At 42.7% G+C, this 20725-nt stretch overlaps 1 protein-coding gene across 1 annotated transcript in view; it reads left to right on the forward strand.

The window, feature by feature from the left end:
• The first annotated feature begins 994 nt into the window (after window positions 1-994).
• Window positions 995-20725, forward strand: part of Cpx (synaptic transmission protein complexin) — a 265288-nt gene continuing 245557 nt past the window's right edge. The window contains exon 1 of the mRNA XM_076385612.1: window positions 995-1129. The gene's annotated coding sequence lies outside the window, so the exon portion shown is untranslated. The remainder of the gene's footprint in view (window positions 1130-20725) is intronic.

A 20725-nucleotide genomic window follows, 5' to 3' on the forward strand; every position in this document is an offset into this window, starting at 1 on the left:
GGAAAGACTGTACTCCAAAAAAAGGAAGAAAAATAGGTGGTGTACCTTTTCCACTAGTCCCTCCGTTCCGCCAGAAACCGAGTTAAGCTCTCTGATTCCTCGAAACTATTTACAACCAACTCTCCACGGTTCATGCACCACCTCACCACTCTCAGCCGCGTACCTACAATTACCTACGAGCCTCACCAAAGCGAGCTTCAGTCATCTCCACCACCATAATTCGAAACCAGGCTCCCGTTTTCAAATCTCAAGCAACCTATACTCGAACTCTATTATTCCTCCCTCCCAAATTCACCCCTTCCGTACCCAGAACCGAGGGTTCCAGCGAGCGAAGACAGTCTCCCAGAGCGCGCCAGGAGGAATAAAAACACGAAAATAAGCAAGTACAGGGAGTCATTTGTGCAGCTAGGAAGAGCTCGCAACCTCGACGGTGCGCGAGGGGTGGTTCACGCGCGAGGGAGGAAGAGGGAACCGGAAGGGGTGAGATGGAGCCGAGGAAAAAAGACGGGCATAGACATAGACACAGCATAGACGTAGAGATAGGAACGTGTGGTACGCGTACGCCCCGCCCTCTTCCCAGCTCCACTCGTCGCTCCCCTCCTCGGGGCGCTCGAAGGGCCGAGGGTAGGTAGGGTTGGCCGTGCACCCTGCCCGAGCCTCGGTCGGTGCGCCGGCCCTTTTCCCCTCGCTGGTTCCCGCGGGCTTACCTCATACCACTTTCGATGGATCGATGGTGATTCGGCAACCCTCCGCGATGCGGCGCCACCGTCGTCGCACGGCAACTCAGCCGCTCAGTCGGAACTCGGGTTCACTCAGTCCACGACCGTTTGCCACGAGACTTCGATCTGATCGGTTTCTCCCTGTCTCTCTCCTCCCCTCCTCCCTTCTTTCTCTCGCACGGAGGGCAGGAAGCAGCTACCACCACCACCACCGACGCCCGCCGCCGCCGCCGCCGACGCCGACGCCGACGCCGCCGACCCACCACCACCGACGACCGGGGAGATGCACGTAGTCTAAATGTGAGATTCGTACGGACGTCGTCGTCCTCGCCGGTAGTCCTGCTCGTACGCTGTTTTCAGGCCTCTTCGGTTCTACTTCGACGCCCGCTGATTCGCCGAGTCACCTCGAGGTGAGTTCTACTTCCTTCATTTATTCGTGGCTCGCGTTAATGTCGCTCTTTTGAATACCGCGATCGTAGATATCGCTCTTCACCGTTTACTATGTCTGTCTCTCTCGCTCGCGCGCACGCTGGAGGTTGAACGCTGCCACGAACCTTTCCCTCTTTCGCGCTCGGTGTTTTCTTCGAGTTGGTCAAGGCTCGCGATTATCTTCAATTTCTTTCACTTTCTTGAAGTTCCACGTGTGACGATATTGTCGTAGGGGTTAGAGGATTTTGTTACGCGTTCAACCGCGAGGGTGATCGAAAATTTTGAATCCATGCGTGGCTAGGTTCACGCTGCTCTTGGGATTAGAGGTTTGGTATTGCTGCGGCTGGCTCGTTCTGTTTTTCGTTGCCGCTCGTCGCGAGAGCTACCTGTGCCCGCGGCTCGATAAAACGCGAGGGTTAGGCCGCTGCGGCTCTCCCCTCATCGATCTCGAACGCGGCTTGCTTTTCCCGGCAGCAAAGTCGTCGACGTTCACGGCCAGCGTACGATGCACCCGTCGTCAAAGTCTCCGAAGCACGACTTCGTCGATTTACTCGATCCCCCCTCCCCTCGCGCTCCAAACTTCACGCGGCGCTTCGGCGACCTTGCGCTTCGATCGGCGCTGGACGTGTCGGCTCGCTGCGCTGCAATTGTTTACGTTCGCCGGGTATTGGTCTCGTGTCCTGCGGTATTTTTTGGTGAGTTAAGAAACGTTTTCTTGTGACACTGAATTATGAATTTCGCAGCGATGACAGCGAGTGTCGTGACCCTCGTCGTCGTGGAAACTAGATGTGACAGTGGAACTTGACATTGAAGTCATGACTTTTACTGTCACGTGAAAATGTACCTTTAAGGTTAGAGTGTAAAGCCTTTGAGGTTAAATTTTGGTGGGAGATTTAATTTGTTTTTTAGAGATTTGTTCTTTTGAGTATATGGGATTTTAATTTGTTTGCTAATGAGAGGTTAGAAATCATGTAGTTGAGTATGAATATTGAATATGAGTTAATAGATATGAGTGTAGGTATTAGTATCACAGTTTTAAAAGTAGTTAATAGGAAATTTAGAAATCTTTTATAGAGCATTATGTATTATCTATGATATGATTAACAGAATTAATACATAGGGCGATATATTTTTTTCGTAGTTATTAAAGAGATTTGTCCTTTTGTTTCTATATTCCTTCGTTAAGGAAAGGATTTTGAAAATATTTTCGATTAAATTCACATAAACCTTAGGAGTAAGAAGTAAGGAGTATGATTTCTCTTCGAAAGATGTCCTCAAGCATCAAAGACGCTTTGTCGTTGGTCATTGATTAATGATTCACGTCGAAGATAAACACTGTGTTATATAAGACACATTAAATACACTTATAGTGGATTATAGTAAGACAGGTCAGGGTGAACTTCGTTCTAACTATAACCACAAGTTATTCCTATGAAAGGCAATTGTAAAATCTTTTAAAGTGATATAAACAGAATTATAATAAATACTGACTTTCAGTTACGACAATATGTCAATATTAAAGGTCGCGGTGAATGCAGTTTCGTAGAATTGGCACAAATACTTGCCAATGCTCCAAAAGTTCGCACAGTATTCAGATTTCCAAATATCTAACTAAGAAATTGAAAAGTCACTTTTAGGAACATTAAATTGAAACTTCATGCAAATAGAAATGGCTAGCCTTCGATAATTTTTTTCTCAAACATGTATTGAAAATATGTTCTCCTATAGTAACTGAAATTAAGCTGTGACATCACAGCGACAAGTCAAGATTTTTTACTTTCAGATACCTAGACTCATTACGTAGATCTTATCCATTTACCTAACTTGTTTGTTTAGAAATTGCCCTTAGCCTTTAGCGACACCTACAGTGAAATTTTCACGTAATAAAAGGTTCATCACGACATGCCTGCTCTTTCCCCAGAAAAATTTACAAAATTCTTAATTTTCTCAGGCTCACAGTAGCGTAAGCCCTCAAAGGAGGCTCCAAGAAGTTAAGTTCTAACTTTAGAGGAAAGCCATTACATGCACTTCTCGCTTCTGGCTGTGATATATAATTTATAAACAGCCCTTTAAGTGGCACGAAATGTAAACAGTACTCCCCCAACCTCACCCCCAGTTTTTAGCTTCCCTCTGGTAGAACATTATATAATGTTTGCACAGGAAATAGGACGATTCTTGATGCAGAGCAGTTGAAACGTTGAAACTCCAATTCCGAACATCTTGGAATATTATGTTAAAGTCTCGTTCTATACTGCTCCTTGTAAAGCTCGTTCCATCAAAGAAACGTGTGTACTTATGGAGGGTCTTGTATTGAGTGGCAGTTAAAAAGGAACCATTTTTTATTATGTATGCGCTTCGATGGGACGTCCATGGTTGTATCGAAAGGGCAAATTTCGTTTCTTCGAGTGCTCGCCTCCTCGAGGATAATCCATTTAGATCGATGTCTAATTCAGGAACGATCCACGTCTCGTATTTACGTTTCCCTCGCGTAGCGCGGAAAAACGATTTTGTTCGCTCGTGTAGGTGCTTGCTAGGGACTCCGTGTACCGATGAAAGACGGAGGGTTCGTTCCAGGGGTTAAGAAAGTCGGAGTAAGACGGGCGAAGGTTAGCGAACTCTCGTCGCTTCTTTTCCCTCTTTTCCTCGCGAACTTGCTCGTTTTTATAATATTCCATCGTCGTTCTCACTCCATCGTCAAGGTAGTATAGACTGAAACGTCTTTGAATTAATTATTCAAGGGGGGCTTGGCTTATCTGCGTTCTCGCAGCATATTAAACAGGGCTCCGTTTATCTTGTATCCCTTGGAAAATATCGGCTCTGCACTTGCAGGGGACGCTTCGACGCGCGAGTATGCAGATGCGAATTCGCCAAGTTCAATTGATATTTAAAGTACGAAAGTTCGCGCGCGAATTATTCGCGAGCACATTCCCGAGGGCCAAGCCCGTCACGAGACCCGAGGATTTGAAATTTTCTTCGGCAAAGAAGCTTCTGCTGGCGAAGGCATCGCGAACTCGGATTAACTCGGCGTCAAGGTATTAACGCCTGCCTTCAAATTAATTTCTTCGAGGGAATCGCTTGGGCCGCGACTTTCGAAGGCTCCTTAAATGAAATTCTCCCGAAATCCTCCATTTTTTTTTGTTCTTCTTTTGCACCCTCGCTGGCGCGTCTTTTATGCGCAGATCCTCGGCGTAAAAACTCTTTGTTGTCGTTACGCTGCTCTTCATCGTGTTTAATGCACCGAAACACCGTCCTGTTAACCTTGCAGCGTTTACTTTAAGGTTCTATCGATCGCCTTCGGCTTTTCCTTAGTTTATTGGAACGTGACACGACCATTTGCCAGCTCCGTGTCCCCTCGCTCAATCCCCGCGGCTCTTCAACCATTCAGCTTGATAAATGCGCGCTGCACGCTCCCGTAATTAATGGCGGAGGTGATACGTCGCTGTCTGATTATGCGAAGAGGCTTAACCCCGACGCGATGAATCACGGACATCTGTCGTGGCGCGTTTAAAACTGATCGTCATAGATACTTCTTGGTCTTGGTGGGTTACCCTGAACCACCGGTTCATGAATCAAGGCCAATCACTTTGACTCTTCTAGGTACTTGTGAATGTGCTTTCGTCACGTTCAGCTGGTTAGAGAATTAGACCGAAGAGAATATCGATGTAAATGTGGGGCGTTTTCGTAGGATCGATTGTAGACACTAAGATGAACGTAAAAGTTTATGTAACGGTACACGAGATTTTGTGATGGAATAAAATAGTAGTTCATGATATTTATAGAATATCATCTGTCGTCTGCATCAGTTGAGAAATATTTTTAGCCCTGTGTCTTCTTTAAATACTACTGCAGTGAAATCTATTGAATCAATTTTAATTGTACGAATATATCTATTAGCGATGCTAAAACATTATCTTTCTTACTTTGTTTCGTTTCTCCTTCTATTGTTTATATTGCACGTTCGTAAAACTTTCGCAAATGCAAAGTACAATTTATTATGATTTTATTTTCAACGTTTAAGAAGCTAAACCGAATTAATCTGTTTAATATTACTAGCATTATTTTATCCCGCGCGAAAGAATCTCAATTTATTCCTTTGGTGCACCGATGTAAGCAATGCTGGAAATCCTATAGCCATTCCGTATCAGTTTTCTAGCACAAGTAAAATATCTGTAAGCATTATCGAATACGTATGCGCATAATATATTTTCATCATTTCGATCTTCTACCTAGTTCTATAAAATCGTCCCACGTTTTATCAGACTTTGCTAACATAACGTGGAACGACAATCTGTATACCCCTGGGAAACGAGATTTTTGAGAACGTCTAGTGATTCATCAAAATTGCTCATCCATTGAGGATCATTCCCCGAAACTGCCTTTCATCCATGGATATGCGACCATTCAATGGTATAAGGTAATTTGCATTCGAAGGAAGGGGACGTTTAGATTTTAGCGCGAACCATTCCTCAGGCTGGGTATAACCGAGGCAAAGGCATATATCCTCTCTATCATTGAAGGATTTTCGCGTTTCTTTAACTGTAAAATTTCGGCATGCACGTCGGAATCTCCTTCCCATAGACTCACGAAGATTCCGTCTGCTCTCATACAGCGGCCTCGTTTCGCATTCCTACAGCACGTACCATCGAAATTGAGACGTCCTTCCTGGGGAGGAGCTCCACGCCGTTCTGCCCGACCGCATTACCATTTTTCGGCAATCGAACCGAATCGATAGCCCCGCTGGCTGCCCTGCCGCCATTCCTCGGCGTCGAGGCGTCGCGAAATCGAGCCCGCTGCTTCCGACGCATAAATCGCGTGTAAACCGACTTTCCTCCTATTTTGCCGTTTCCTTCGAATGCCCCGCTATCTCGATGCCCGTAATTTACGGTTGCGCGGTAGAGATGCTGATTTCAGATAGCTCCTTGCTCCTGACCTACTACGTTTCCTAAAGTACTTTGAGATTCGAAGAAATTTTCTGACGTCTGGCGATTGGATTCGGTGCCAGCCTTAATTAGGTGGATGATTTTCTGAAGGACTGTGTCCATAGTTCGTTTTGGAATTGGATTATAGTTAGATTAATTAATATGATGCATGGTGCTCCATATTGAAGAGGACAGGGAATAACTTGTTTCTGGTCTTCGATAGGATTCTGAAAATTGTGCAAAATTAAATCTATAGCATTTGTAATATGATCATAGAAAAATAATAGTCGAGTTAAATTCTTCGTACATTTGGTTTCTGTTTGATATGGTACGTCATGGGTGCAGTTTAAGAATAGCTTTCTGTATTGATATTCAGCTATAACGTCTGAGATACCGAATTCTGATGAAATTGACGTCGCACCTTCCATAAATAGCATTCAGTTCGAATTGGTTTATTTTGCGACGATTCCTTAAACGAGATCTATTCAATTCTATTAATTGGGGATTTAAAATTAGTACATATTTCTGGCTGACGGTATTCTTGTTTGATCCCATACTGTCTATTGTCTACTGCGGCCCCTTCGGAGTTACGCAGATATAGCAAGGTGTCCCTCGATATTTGATACTCTATCAATCGGTATAATACTACAAAGTACTTCTATTTATAGTACCTACTGAGGCTGTGTCCCAAAGGGTGTATCATGCATTCTTCATTCCCTCAAAATCCAGCCTAGAATAAACTTTCTTATAAAAGGTTAAGTAGTGTTTGCCCCACCTTCTGTGAAACTGTTATAGATAATAGATCTTTTTTTGGAATCTGTGTTTAATATTACAGTTACTCAGGACCAATGCAGATCTATTGTTAGCGATTTCTCATTAAAATAAATTTCTGACAATTTTTTTATAGTTTCTTTCTTTGTATAGTTTTTTATAGTGAATATTTTTTTAAATCCACTGTTATTCTATTGTACAGAGAACTCTAACATTTTCAGTGCATATCATATCAGTATCTATACCGTACCTTCTTCAAAGAGTTATTTAATCCACCCACACAAAAGTTCAGCAGAAAGATCCAAAATATCAGTTTCCAACCGCACGAACCTCGAAGGGCTCGTGTATCTTTACACCGCGAACACAAAGAGGAATATTTTAAAATGGCCGTACAGAAAGGTCGTTAAACGGGGACAATTTGTTCTGTCCCGCGAATAGAGGGACGGTTATAATAACCGCCACGGGTAGCACAGAGGCGACGGCGCGTGGAAAAATGAATTAGGGACCATCAATTCGAAACGGAATTATACCGTTTATCCAGGGAAACGACTTGCTAAAAATGAGACCTCGAACTTGGAGGACGGTACTTTTCCGGTAGACGGAGCATTGGCCTCGTTACCGTCCCGCAATTTCAGCAGTGATATTTTTCCCGGAGGCGAAAGGACGCTGTCGAGAGGGCGGGCGAAGGAAGGGAGGGCAAAGGGCGAGGACGACTTAGCGGTGAATGAAAGAAGGAAGTCGCTGGGTCGAGGGACGAGGCCGATGGGCCGACGGTAGGGTGTTCCTCCCTTAACGAATTCGGAAGCGCGCATACCTAATGGGAGAGGGCTCTCGCGGAAACTAATTTCGAGCAGTCGAGGCTCACGGGTCCGTGAGTTCGTAAGTAATTTTGGAAAGGCTTTGAGATGTCGAGAGGCGCGACGATAATTCGACTGGCGTCGGTCTCGGGCGAGGTAAGGATAGGTCGGGGCGGGAGGCGGATGAAAGAAGAAGGAGATGGGACAAACGAAAGCTCGGGACACATTAGAGGGCCCGTAACTCACCTCGATATCGATCGGCGCCGATGCTGCGGCGAACAATTCGAATGCTTATGACTTAGCGATTTGTTTAGATCTCCTCCTTTTTTCAGTAGTTTGCTTATTTCAGTCGCTTTTCCTTTTCCACTTGGTTGTGATTATTGTCAGAAAAATTTCTATTGAAATGGCGTGTGGGTTTATTTACTGTGCTATCTTGATTACTGAGCAGGGATGGTAAGGTTGCATTCGTCATACGTATTAATATAGTAGTAATTTTCTGTCCTTATCAGCTGTGTACACTACGTCTTTTGTTCCGGCATTTCGTAGCGAATCTACCTTCTCCTAAACATCAATCCTCATTTCAGTCCACTTTTTCCTCCGCTGGCCACTTTGCGTCGGTTTTTCCTGTCCGAAGCATAAATTACGTCGCTCGATTACGCGTCAACCGAACACGTTTTTTCCTCGACCGATTCGCCTGGAGATTTTGTGAAAACGAGGGAAAACCGTTTCTTTCTTGCCGACTGGAATCTTCCTCTTCGAGCTTCCGTCTCTGCTCCTTGCCTTATCGGAACTTTTTGCGGCCGCGATCAGGACCTCGATAAAGACGTTCTGTTAAATTAATGGGGGAAAAAGGGGGCGGGCCGTTTAACTGAATCCTCGTTAGCTGGTCCATTGTGAGAAAGTGCAGCGGCGCTGTCAGATGTTGGGACACTATCTCGAAGTCGGGGGATCGTGGTGACCTTTCGAGAGAGATGAAAGAAGCGAGAAAGAAAGGACTTTTACGAAATCAAAGACAGACAAACGTGAAAACAGTTTAGAAAGGAAAGTTCGATGCTTCTGTGATTCGATGGCTCGACGAGAATTAGCTAAGGTTGCTCATGTTGATTCTTTTACTTTGAAACGCCGTGGAGTCTCTGTATTTTATCGTGAACAGAGTTCTACAATTGAATTGGCGAGTGGAGAAACAGTTGATCCCAGTATGTATGTAGTTTTGTGCACTTTACGTGTCTGGACTCTAGGACCAGAATGTATAAGTCTACTTCTTTTCTGTGTGCTTTCATACACTTTGACTCTAGGGTCCAGATGTAATTCTAATATTATTTGGAACTTGCTAATTATGGACTTGTACTATTCTGCAATTGAGATTCAATTAGAGTCCGCGACGTGAACTCCTAGTGTTGAAGGTAAATGAGTTTTAACTTGAAAGGTTGTACTATAAGATGACAGGGACGTTTTATTATGTAGAAAATTTTTCCTTTTAGCACATCGTTATTATGTGCATCATACTAAGGTTGGGACGGTCAGAGATGATGTGCAAAACCATCTTTCCACTCTGCAAGACCTAGTGGGCAGGAATTTGCATACACTTTCTTCTCCGCTGTTTAATAGGAAGAGTGACATTTTATCGGTGACACAAAGGGGATGCACAGAGGGAAAAGTTACTAGTAACTTCTCCTCTTGCCTTATCCATTATACATTGTTCGAACCGAAACTTAATTTTAACCTTTAGTGCTAGTTTTAATAAGAATTCAGTACACCTACATAAAATCCATTGATTTACCAGTGGTGCCAACAAGCACCAACAAAATCCTCCCTATTCGAATATCATTTCACAATTTTAGCTAACATCTCACCAGTCAAATTATATTATTCTTCAGACCCTGCAACCCGATCCATAAAATCAGGTTAAAAATGATCCCCACTCAACAGTAGTTTACCTTTCTCGAACTCAGTTTTACGTAAAATCGTTCCCTCTCACGTGTCCCCAGTCGGATCTCTTTTTATTTACACCAGTCCTTTCATCGTCCCCCACACTGTCCCACCCCTTTATGCTCGTCCATTTTCGCGTTCCCTCTTAAAATAGGCGACAATGACGGGGAAGGGCATCCGAGCGTCCTAATTTCCTCCCCAGAGCAGAGCTACGCTCGCGTTTCGCGCACGAGGCCGTGTCCCGCCGTTTCAGATCATTTCGTCGCGTCGACGCGGTTGCACACGCGATGAGTCGTGTTCTGAAGCCAAGCCCCTTGATTATCGATCGGCGGTCACGGCTTATCGCCGATTATCAGTTGGCCGTAACGGCTATCGCCTCGCGTACATCGATTATGCTTACTGATTATGCTTACGTCTCGATAACGCGACTGGTCCCACGCCAAAGGTTAAAGTCGTTGTGGGGTTGCCAATCGTCTGCTACTGTTTTGATGGTTAATGTTCCCCTTTACTGAGCACTGTTTGGTTAAGACATGAGCATGGATACCTGACGCGATGCTCCAAGTTCCACTAAAATTTCGAGCAGTAAAAGCCACGAGTAGGGGACGTTAATGTCTTCCCCAGGATGCTTAACCCTCGCTCAGCTAGGTACACGCAGATCAGAATGGCCTGGCTTGGCGAAGGTTAAGGTAAATAGCCCAATATCGAAACGCTTAAGATGTCAAATGTTTTAGTAAGTAAACAACCTAAAACTGTATGTCCTGATATTTTAACTATGAGGTTCTAGAAACTGTGGATACTATTTTATGACACTAGGTTTATTTTTAATTAGGTTATTCAATACATTAGAATTTAAGCCTAAAATTGGATAAAATTAATATTAGTGTTCAGGTATTGGGATATAGTCAACTACTGGGACATTTATCTTGATATCACTCGTGAAAGTATTGGGATTTGATATTGGCAAGTTAATTCTGTCTACCTAGGTTTATTCCTGCGAGTGTCTGTGCTTGTGATATCTTTTTAGTAATTGCTACTTAGTCGTAAGGGTTCTTAAATTACGCGAAACAGATTAGGTCGCAGATGACAGTAGCCTATTGATCCATACTCGCTTATTTGCTTTTAATTTCGTAGAGGAGCAAAGGTCAAAAGCTATCCGTAAACATATTAATCTGTGGAAATTGGGTCATCGTTACTCGATATTAAGCGACACGATGCTAATCCTTTTCCCCAGGCGGGAAGATTTTGATGTGCTCGTGAAAGACGGATCGAAACGCTTAGAGGAAGGCAGTTAGCTTCTACTGTTGACTACTTCAGGGTATGTTTAAGTTCATTTAACCGTGGATTTATTCTAGTTTCGAATCGTGTAACAGTTCTGATTAATATCGACGGAAACAGGGAACACAATTACTATATACACATAATTTGTTAAAATGAATTGGCTCAAGGTAATTGGTAGATCCATTTGATCAAAGAAAACCATTATAGTAGTATCACACAGAAGGATGTGTGAATGTTGCAAACAAATCTTGATTTAACCGAAGGTAATTAATTACTCGAAAAAATTCTTTTTAGTAAAATGTTTGATCCCTATATTTATATTCAATTGTTTCTAGTGAATAGGTAGATTCTGTTAACTTTTCATTAAAAACTGTACACCTCTGATATAAATCATATAAAGCAATGAAACATATTTCGTATTTATTTGTACATTTCCATATTTTCCTTTGTTTTCTGAAATTATATTTGCAGTATTAATTAAATTTATAAATACATACATATAAATATAGTAATATTGAAACTTAGTAGCAAATATTTTCCACCTCCAAGGATCTTAAATTATCAACCACGTTTGGCTCGACCATAGTTTATCAGTTTTCTAGTCGGCAGGAGATAAAGTTCCATTCACCAGATCCTATAAGGACCCATAGAGTCCCCAGGGGGTCAACGAAGTTCGGGCAAGATTCCAGGGCGCATTTCGCGTTTCTTTGTGTGTTACGTAGCGAGCCAATGGTAGCTGGTATAGCTCAAGAGACAGTGTGTGTGTAAAGCTGCAAATGGTTTCATAATGTACTTTAGCTATCCCGCAGACCAACGAGATACCGCTACGAGTCCATCGCTGGTGGTGCAAGGACGCCATTTGTCAAGAAGGGCCGTGACCTTTCGGTATATCGTTGGACGATCGACCGCGCACCCTCGCCTTTTCCAACTCTATCACAGTCGATCCTTCCTCGTCAAGTAGAATCGTTTCACGAACCACTGTTTATATTTGGATCGCGAAATTAATGCAACCTCTTGACCTAGGGTAACTTTTGATCTTCTGTAGGAGGGACCAAATGGGAAGACTGGCTTTTCAGGCAAATACTTACTTAAATGAGATGAAGAACTATGATTCGGCCGACCTAACGTCGATAATTCGATAAATGAGATCTGGGTCAGTCGAAACGGCAGCAAAACACGGTAGAAGCTCGATTATCCGAGCAAACTCGCGGAAACGGTGTTCCAATAATCGAAGTTCTACCTTCCCCTAACAGTAGAAACATTAGGACAATAGCTTCCCTTAGAACGCTGTCGCCTCGCTGGGAAGTTGTTCGACGCGATCGCGTTTCGGAAACAACGTGTTCGTATGAATTATGACCTACACCCCCGTGCCGTTTCGATAACGGAAGCAGCCAGCAAAATATTTCAATTGACCCAGTTCACAGAGATGTCCGTGGCGAGTTATTAACGCACATCCGTTATAATTGATTACGCTCGAAACTGAATTAATTCATTTTTCACGAGTCTCTTATTACGTTGGAATTCGGACGAGTCGTAAAATATTGGAACGTCAGGAATTGATAAAAAGAGACCTGGAATTCGGTATATCTTGGTAACATCAAATTAATGAGTCTTTGGTGGAATATTTAGGAGACCACCTGGTTTATTAATCATGGTTTAAGGTGATATTAACTGTGTGGTTATTAACGAGAATTACTGCGAAATTAGACGTGAGGTGAACTTTGATCAATATTTTATACCAACCCTCGTAATACTACGCCTGATTTCACTTGGACCCCAGGTCTCGTTTGGTGAGGGTTAAATAAAATTCTGTCGCAAACATCACAATATTAGATCGATCCAGGTGCAGGTCTTAAACAGTTCCTTCTCCAAGGGTTATTTTTTTATAAAATATCCTTTATTAGTTACATTTTGTCTTTAGTCATTAGAGACTAGTTGTATCAGTTCCAAGGGTTAATAATTTCTGATCTAACCATAATTATGTTTGACTCCCAAACGCTGAAATCTCTGAGTATTATCCTGTGTCCATTTCTGTTCTTACATTTCTTCTGATTCACATCTGATGTTGATTCATATGCTTAAAGTGAAGCCATATTATTTGATCTATATAATATTTTAAAAATCACTCGTGTATAATCTGTTTAGTAATTTAGTATCATTTATAAAATGGATTACTAATTCTGTTTTAATTTTTTAGAATTCCGTAATAACTACAGACTCGTAATCCTTGAATCACAAACATTAAGTCGAGTTATTGCTATTCGGTCTCCCTTTAATTTCATCCTACACCTTTCACCTATTTCGCAAAATTCACGCTCAAGATTTTTAATCTGCAGAATTGCTACCCGACTACCTGCAATCTCCAGCCATTCCGTTCCCTTAAATCATTTAAAAGGCGATAATTTAGTATTTCATAATGCGACGAAAAAGCCGTCAATTTGCTCGGAATAAGTAAAGCAACAACGTCACGCTACATCTTTGTCTGCTGACCTACATTATTAAAGCACGGATTAGCATCGACCGCGATTCAAAATCCTATTACACGGTAATTTACGTTTCATCCGGGAGGTGGGAGGACGGTGCACGAAAAAAAAAAAAAAGAGAGAGAAGGAAGAAGAATAAAAATTTAAAGCCGCGCGCACGTTGGCCATTTGACTTCGTAATTTCTGCGGCCGGAAGCTACAGCCGGTGGATGGCACATTTCGGTAATAAGTCGACGAGAGGGGTTCGGTCTTCCTCCTTTTTTTGCGATAGACTCTTTCGCGCACGCGACATTTCCCCGTGAAACCGAGAACTGAAATTTTACAGTGGCGCTGCGCCGTCACGCTAGGCGTAATTGAATTACGCGTCCTTTCTATATCCATTATGACTGCATAATGAGAGTAACAATATTATACTACATTACGAACTCTAATATAATATATTGCAGCGGGACATTTAATACAATAACTTATCGATGCGTCGCGCACGATGAAATTACTTGAGGCTATTATTCCCTAACGTTCTAGCGCGTCCAATCGAATTTCATTCACGCCTCGCGCGCCGATTCTTCTTCCGCTTTGAATTCGCGGCTCGGGGCGCAGCGAAGGGCTGCTCGTACCGAAGGAATACCTGACCTAGTCCAGGACTGATATTAACGTTGCCCCTATAAATTGAGGGAACGCGTGCTAAGCGGGAACGTTCGTTTCCAGTTTTACCCCCTGAGCAGCACTTGACCGATATATTGCACCAGCGGCGAGCCACTTTAAAAGTTTCCTTACCGCGACTCGAATAAATCATGGTCTCGTAACTCGTATGGGCAACGGTGCGCGATGTACGGCCAGTAAATCCGTCCAGGACATCTTTGAGGTTGCAAATGGCGTTATTTTTCACCAGACTTTTTGTGCCCTTTTGTCGTGGCCCGCGCCGCAGTTACAACTACGCGTACATATTCCAGTTGGACGCTATTTTTCTTCAGCTAGATCCGCCTGGCATGTTTAAGTACAGTACCTGACATTTATTCCGCGACACATCCTTATATGAGGTGTCTGGATATGAATACCTTTTGGGGTACCTCCTAGATCATTGGTGATATTAGATGTTTGTTATTTTAGTTTTATTATGATTGCAAAGTTGATTGGAAATATCTATAGAAAGTCTTAGTTGTACCCTGAAGTTGATAAAACTGGTTAAATAGAAGTCTGTCTAAAACTGGAGGCACTGAGCAATTCGGTTTGCATGGCTGACTTAATATGGCTGTTTCTACTTATTTTCTTAGGCATTTGGCCCCACTGTGTTGTGAGTGTATGTCAAGTAAGTAGGAATAGTAATATTACTAGAACTACTTCATTCTTTTATATTTTTCACTCTTTACCAATTATTTCATACTATCTTCATAATTAGTTTTCAAAACTATAGTAACTGAATACCATGTCAATTTTGAGAACATACTAAAAGTAATAACAATGTTAATATAGTAAAATTTTTGCACTAAAATTCCCCAACATTGTTGGCCTTTAATGTCTATTTAATCAGTCATAAAATTCTAATTTAGAAAATATAATTCATTAAGTGATATTACGTAGGTATATTAAATTCCTCAAAAATTAAAGTCAGCATTATATTCAATGCTTTTATATCAAGGAGGCATGCCAACATTGTATAAAATATTTCAAATTCACAAACTTTTGAGAGGAACTCATTACCTACAAGTATTTCAAAAAATACAAAATTTGTATTCACGTCTTCATTACACTAGCAATTCTCGTGTCACTTGAAACAGCACTCGAACCCTGTATTCTCACCGCGTTAAAAGCATCTATCGTTTAGTTTGCGCTGCCAGGTAAACTCTCAAGCCTCGATCTTCTTTCCTCAGTCGACGAAACAGCGCGTTTCGCGCAGCGTTCATCGACGTAACGTAAACACGGAAACGAACTTATGTTTTGACGCAGAGAATACTCGGCAAGCGTCTATGGCGGCTCGGTAGCATGTGCAGTCGAATGAGTTTCGGAGCTGGGGCTCATTTGCGGAATGGCAAATTACCAGTTGGATTAATCCACCGAGTGCCTGGCGGTGCATGCTTGAGATGCATACCTTCGGTGCATATAGATAGCTGGCGTGCGTAGGAGGGACTGTCTCTACTCGCATCTGCTCGACGGCTGACGAAATCCTTATCAGCGTTGCCGCGTGGGACGCGGCAGTCGCGTCCTCCTTCCTATACAGCTGACAGCAATTGATTTCTAATGGTTCGTAATTGTCGTGACTAGGCAAGTGTCTAAGGCGGTTTAAATCCATAGATTTCTATATAAAACATTAGACTGCTAATTTCTATCTGTGAGGCGTCCCACTTATTATGTACGAATTTATTCTACTAGATTTGACTTCATCTTATTCTAGTAGATTTCAATATAATATAGAAGTATTATATAAAAGTCAAAAACTTTGCAGAAATTTAAGCGTAAGTTGTAAAAGTAGAAATTGTAAAATAGTATTTCAGCACTTTTAGCAAGCCTTGCATAGATTAACGATTTCAAGTATCCTCGCATATCTCGTAAAGAAGATCAAATAGAACATATGTTTCTATGAACTTTTATCATCTGAATCAATCCCTGAAGTGTCGCCTGCTAACCACAGGACACCCTGTACAGAAGTCTGCGTTTAAATCCCGCCTGCGTTCCTCGCCGCGAGTGGGCGTGAGAAAATTTACGTTCGCAAATCACGCGCGAGTGCAAAGACGCGGTGCCGGGAGAAATACGACCGACCCCTAGCCCCTATTTGGGATTAAATTGTACCGTTAGCAGGGATACAGAGACATTACAGTATCTCACGAGTATAGGAGACCGAGTAAATCCAGACGTCAGGATTCGTTGGTGGTAAAGCACTGGCTGCCGTGCCTTATCCCGCTGCGCCTGACCCAGCGCGAAATGCACCCTACCATGGACCCGGGACTGGCTTGTCGTTGCATAATGTACCCGAACTTGTGGTCGGCCTTTGCGAGGCTTTCGGGCGTGAAGCTCGCAGGGTCTCCCTCTCAAAGACTCATTCTCTCGCCCTTTACCTTTACTTCTTTCCTCCTGCCCTCATCCCTCTTTTCGTCTATATTCGACTCACCCCCTACCCTCGCGATCAGCTACCCCCATCTTCCATTCTCTGTGGGTTTATATTCTATCCCTCTCTGTCATTCCATCTCTCTATCTCTGTTCTCCTCGTTGACGATCTCTCTCTTCAACCCTTTATACGCGACACTGTCTTTATCTAGCCACCTGTAATATCCTCCAGCTCTCCCTTTCTTCGAGTGCCGCGCACGCCCGTGTTTTCCGGTTGCCTCTGTCCTCCTCTGCTGCTCTTCCTACCTTTGTCTCGGTGTATCTTGGTCGACCGTAACGTGTCGCCTCCTCGTATCGAAATATGGCATCGAACGACGCGATATCTTCGAACGAGGCCCTTGCTCTCGCTCTTGCGCGCACCTGTGCTCGACGATTGCTCTCTGCACTCGCGTGGCCGATAGCTTCATCTTCCTGGGAAGGAACGGAGGGTTTTCGAGTAGAAGCTCTTTGGGCATGTGTTGGTTGCCTTGGGATGGTCTTGTTGAGATACTATGTTTGTTACGTGATGCAGGTATAATCTAATTTATTGACTTGCATTTTGGTAGCTAGGGTTCCTTCTAAATTTGAAGGTGGTGGAAGTGGAAGTTTCCTAGTTTTAAAGAGTGGAAGATGGTTCTTGAAGGATCGTTTATGTGATGCTGCAGAAAATATGAAGGATAAGGGGAAACGTAGGAAATGTTCCGCGATAGATTTATTGAGGAAGTTAATTTGAATAATTTTATTTTACTAGTAAAGTATTAACTAACTTCAATTGTCTTGTTAGTATATTTAGATATGTGACTGGACATTACTTAGCTTAAAATCAGAAACCTTAAAAAATAAAATTAAAATTTCTGAAATCTAATTTTACTTCCAACTAGATTCACTCTATATTCTCAAGAATTTCTAACGTGGTAATTAAGGCGATAACAGAGTATGGCCAAGTGCTAACAAGAAGACTAATTGCAAGGATTGACCATACAAAAATTACGTACCACAATTTTCACATTAAAAGGCCCTTTGTTATACGACCTGTACCATGTCGACTATGTCATTTTCCAACGAAACAATTAGCCAACATTAAAAAGCTCCATACAAAGCATCCTAAAAGAAAATAAATAGACATGTTTTCAACTAACATATCCAAAGTGTATTAAATTGTGAAAAATAATGAATGATGGCTTCAAGTAACTTCGATGCATCAGTGATACGAACTTAACGCGATTTCAATAAAAGAAAGAAAGGTTTGACTAAAGCTTGATCTTCCCGAGATTTCTGTGAAAATACTTTTCCAAGAATAGACCAAAGATGTTTCTATAACTCCGCTTTTATAGGGGATGACTCTCGTCCCGCTTTAAAGGCAGCTTATTAGTAACTCAAAGTAGCGGTGTTAGCCCCTGAGGGATTATACGTTTCCAAATGAAAGCTACCATTTTACGTTATTACAAAAGAAGAAAAAAAGAAGACGACGCGAAAGTGGGCCAATTATTTCGCATTAAGTGGCTGCGACGAGCGGGAGTTGGTTCTCTCCTCTAGTCCTTCGGTTATGAAACTTCCTTAGGGGGTTTGGACCGAAGGAGACAATCTATATTGTCCTTATTTCCTGCTAATAAACTCTCTGCGCGTGATGAGCTCATCAACCACCGAATATTGTTACTAGACGAAGCCTACTTTTTCGCGATACTCCCTGAACAATAATGAGAAAACCATTTTCCACGACGTTCTCCATCGATCGTTACAGAATACAACGGAATAACTTATCCAATCCTCCGTTGCTGTATAAAACCACTATCGATGATTCTGTTTTAGCTTCGTTCAACTGTTTCGCTCGTAAAGTTCTTGTCGGTAACGTTCTTCCATAAATATTTATGAGCGCAATCTACGAAATACGATATCACGATGCTCTCAATTTGTAGCCAGCGAATGTCAGAAGAAACGAAAACGTATAGTAATTGTTCCGTGGGCGAGCGTAAATCGGGGAATAAGTTATACGACGACCCGAATACTTCGTCCCAGGACAGACCCCGCTAAAAAGTTGCCGAGTACTTTATGAGAGGTCCTTCGGACATTATTGTCGTGCCTTCTTTTACGCTTCCCTTCGTCCAAGACGTTTTCCAATTTTTTTGCGCATGACGAAAAGGGAAAGTCGCGTAGTGATCGATATCATCCACAGTTGCGTGATTTATTACGCTCGTTCACAGTTTTTGCCTAGAGATTGGTAATCTTGTAATCAATCAGCCTTCGGAAGATCATGGTGCTCGATAAGTGTCCAAGATATACGATAGATAGAGACTTACCTTCTCCTGTAGAGAATCTCACAATTTGTATTTCTCATGGCTCTCCATGCACGTTTAAATTTACATAGACAATCGAATTTACTTAATTTAATTTTCGCGAATTTTTGCATTTCAAGTCTTCTCTAATTTTAAAGAAAAGCTTCGCTAGCAGGTGGATAATGTGACTCGAATTTCGTTTCCTTGCAACTTAACCCTCACAATTATCCGAGGATCGTTGTAGGAGTTTCTGGGGGAGGAGTCCAAAGCGGATCACGTATCGTCGTAATCGATCACGCACCGTCGAGGCAAGTTCGCGGAAAGTCAGACCAGCGACGAGACGACGCTCTGAATTCCGTTGCACGATTTACGAAACGGAAAGATTGCCTTCGCAGTGGTACGGTCGAATCAGGGCAAATGGAAATTTTTGCGGTCACGCGTCTCGAATTCGTCCCTCGATCTCTGCCTCATGTCTACAATTCTTCGAAGTCCCGACGACTACAGACGACGTGCAAAATTACCATCTCCATGTTTAGCGATGTCCCACAATGGGAATCTACATTTGCCCTTTTCATCTTCCATGAGTTCATGTAATAGAACGAGAAGCATTGATTAACATGAGTGACGTTTAATCGATGAAACGCAGATGCGAAGATAATTTACGCGGAAAGAATTTATATTGCTATTAATGGTGTATTAATGATGTAGTTGATTGTGCTGTAATGATAATTATTCAGGTTGATATCTCTCGATCATATTATTCTCGCTGAGGAATTCCGTGATAAGTACTTACACAGTACAAGTATCGTATCTTCGTTATATCTTTATTAGCGATATTTGAATATCAGTAGGAAATTAAATGAATATGTACACGTTAGTATTTCTAAACAGATTAATAATTATTGTTTTTCTTCTCTGGATGTACCATCAATTTTGTAGGCTGAATAGTAGTTATGTTTTGTAGTCCTAAAAAGGTTAAACAAGACTATAGTTCTCATAAAAAAGTAACTTGTGCCATTCCATGTGAGCTATCCGACACAAAATGTTCATTCAGAATAACTTGATAAACACGTGGATAACTTTGCCAAAAACCACCCCATTAAATAACTGCATCACATTTTCAGTACTATCAACTACTGACCATTCTACCACCCGCATATAATCATTCACTGTCTCAACCTCAGTACTCTTTACCCCCAAACAAAACATCCCTCTAAACGCATGATTAGTCCAGAGAGTAGCCCCACTAAAACTCCGATAACACTCTCTCGTCCCTGTCTCTGTCAGTTTTCCCTTTCCGCTCGGAGTTTTTATTAGGTTGGCCAGCTCGGCGCGTTACCCAAATATATCCAAATTGAAACGAGCGGGGTGGCCAGCATCCGAGGCACACCGGTTGGCTATTTGCAGTCCCGTATTCTCGCCGGGATTTCATCTCGTTCCCCCTCTGTATACGCGCCGATTTACTGTCGGAATTGGACCGACAACGATTCGCAACCCTTTTTCGCCGCGGCAGAATTGTTAAATCTCTCGAAACGCCCCCCAAGGGAGGAATCTTTCGCGGTGGAGCAGCCTTAACGACTGAGGGAACCGAACGAGACCGTCTTCCACGTTGGCTCCTCCCGATCCTTTTCTCGATAATTAAGATACCCCTCTAAACCGACCATTCTTCCTTCAATTATACGAAAGTTCGCCAAGAGTTCTGGTTAATTTGTAGCTGGAAGAGGGTGAACAACTGAGGGTGGGATCGTTTCCTGCTACTCCCTCGGACGGAGCTGTAAATTTTCTATTAGAGCGCGAAACGCGGGAACAGATCGCGCCATCTTCTGGCTTATTAGTTCGTCGACGATAAACGGATACCCTTTAGATAGCGTTATACCATTTTAATGGGATCTCGGGGCGTTAATTAAGATTCTGTTCGGGGTTAGAGAATCTGGTCCCACCAAGGATCACGTAACTCTGGCTAAATGCATTTAGCATCTATTAGCGACACGTTTCCGCGTCGCGCCGCGCAAGGGCTACGCCGATCTTTGACAGTGTTGTCGCAAA

This window comes from Calliopsis andreniformis, chromosome 9, assembly GCF_051401765.1.
Source record: "Calliopsis andreniformis isolate RMS-2024a chromosome 9, iyCalAndr_principal, whole genome shotgun sequence".
In the NCBI taxonomy this organism is placed as follows: domain Eukaryota; kingdom Metazoa; phylum Arthropoda; class Insecta; order Hymenoptera; family Andrenidae; genus Calliopsis; species Calliopsis andreniformis.